The 2154-nt window shown below is 47.4% G+C and overlaps 1 pseudogene; it reads right to left on the bottom strand.

Annotated features, from left to right (window-relative positions):
* Positions 1-1383: 1383 nt before the first annotated feature.
* On the bottom strand, positions 1384-1452 carry LOC136401993 (U6 spliceosomal RNA; annotated as a pseudogene).
* Between the last annotated feature and the right edge of the window lie 702 nt (positions 1453-2154).

Here is a 2154-nt window from a genome sequence, read left to right as displayed (position 1 = left end):
ATGGGGGAGTGTGGGTGGGGTTGGTCTGTGGAGAGAGAAGTGGGGGACAGAACAGCAGAAAGACCAGACCCTGCCTCTTAAAACACCCCTCAGTGAGAGTGAGAGGCTGTATGTTTTGTAGAAGTCGCTGAATATATAGCATGAGGTTAGAGCCTGAGTCCTGGCCACCTGGCATTGGCAAGGAAAGAAGCCAGGGTCTTACAAACATAGGGTCAGACCACGGCCTTCACATTCCCGGGGCCTGACAGGTCTGGCTGCCTGGGGCTCTGGCTCTCTGCCTTGCCTCATGGAAAGCTCCACTTTTTACTACTGTTTGCCCTCTTGCTGAATATCCAAGAAATGGAAATAAAGAGGTGTCTCTGTGTTTTCCCTCTAGTTGGTTGATCTGAGTTATGGTGTAGTTTGCACTGTGCCTCTGAATTTCACATGGAAGGAAAGGCATGATTTTAAACCACCAATTCGGCCACAGAGAGACTGACCCCTGCCCACTGGCTCTGTCTGTTCTTGACCAGAGGAGGCGGGTTCAAGCCTGGCCAGCCAGCCGCTCACTCGTTAGCATGTCCCAGGTAGCAGGCTTCGATGGGTCTCAAAATAGAGCAGGCATACAGGGCTGATAAGATGCCAGCAGGCAGAAGGTAATGTTACACCATCTATGACATAACTTCTAGAATAATCGCGGTTGCCCTTTGCTCCAGAATCCAGCTCCAGTGCATTGAAGATTGGCAAGTCTTCAAGCGGTTGGGGGTTTAGTTGTTTGTACAATACTTTCTTTGAAGCTGGTTAAGACATCACTGAGCTTTGGAAGCTCATTATAAGCAGTTCGCAGCCTTTTCTTTCTTTTCTTTTTCTTTTTCCACTTTAGAGGGACAGGTCGCCAAACAAACTTTCTGTTGGTCATTAAGGACAAAATTCTTTGTGGATGCACATGCCGGCATCTTGCAATGCATGGCACACACTGGTGGGAGGCTTCTGGCACACGCTGGGCACGAGTGAGCTGCAGGCACGAGGGCCAGGGGTGGTCAGCCTGCATGGCGACTGCTTGGGCTGGGCTGTTAAGGAGCAGGAAGCCAGGGCATTGGGGAGACTGAGCTTTCCAGCTTTGTAGTGCTGGAGAGGGAAGGGAACAGATCCACCTCAGAAGTTTCAGTGTCTGCTGACCTGTGTGCCTAGTGCCAGGTGTCCTGCCCCTCCCCAGAATGACCTGCATCTCCATTTCTCCCCTGGAAAGCTGCCTTTCTTAAGGGAACACACACACACTCATATTTATGGAGGAAACCGGGAAATGACAGTCACAGCTCCAGCTTCCTGGTCAGGCTGCTGACTCACATTGTCATCCTTGAGGCGGTTTCCTTCGTTTCTCTGTACCTCAGTTTCTCGATTAAATGCGCAGGGGCCATGCTAATCTTCTCTGTATTGTTCCAATTTTAGTATATGTGCTGCCAAAGCGAGCACAGTTTCTCAATTAAATGAAGGGTGAAAATGGAATTCCTCTAGAGGTATAGGGAGAACCTAATTAATGTTTATGTTTCTTTGAGATAACTGGGATTAAGAGATCCTATTACTGCAAAGCATCATTACATGGAAGATTACATCTTTATTGTCAACTCCAGGCGTACACTGAAGACATAGCTGCAGTCTAGGAGGCCATTTTTCTGATTATCTACTTATGATGTTCCTCCCTACTCTTTTTATTCTTTTTCATATTGTCTTTTGTTTCTAAATGGGAGACTTCCCCATCTCCTTCTCTCTACTCTAACTCTGCACAAACTGGCTTCTCCTTCAGCACTCCACCACCTTGGCTGCTTCTCCTCTCCTCTGCTCTCCTTTCTCTGCTCTCCTCCAGCATGGGCTCCTCTGTCCCATTTTATAGTGTAGAAATCAAACCTTTAATCCAATAAACAAACAAGGAAGTCTCTGATACAAAGTCACTTATCTGAGGCATAATGGGATACCTCATGAGAGTGCACCACCCCACATCATGCAACAGTCAAGGGTGTGGAGAAAAGCTAGATCTTAGTATTAAAAGGGTGGCAAAGGCTTAGTCTTAAAACTAAGCCTTAGGCTATAAGGACACTGCCTGCTTACAGCCTGTCCCTCACACCCAATGCAAACTACAGTGGTACCTTGAGATACGAATTTAATTCAGTCTTTAAC

Source organism: Saccopteryx leptura, chromosome 3 (assembly GCF_036850995.1).
Source record: "Saccopteryx leptura isolate mSacLep1 chromosome 3, mSacLep1_pri_phased_curated, whole genome shotgun sequence".
Classification (NCBI taxonomy): domain Eukaryota; kingdom Metazoa; phylum Chordata; class Mammalia; order Chiroptera; family Emballonuridae; genus Saccopteryx; species Saccopteryx leptura.
This window is presented reverse-complemented; position numbering and strand designations above follow the sequence as displayed.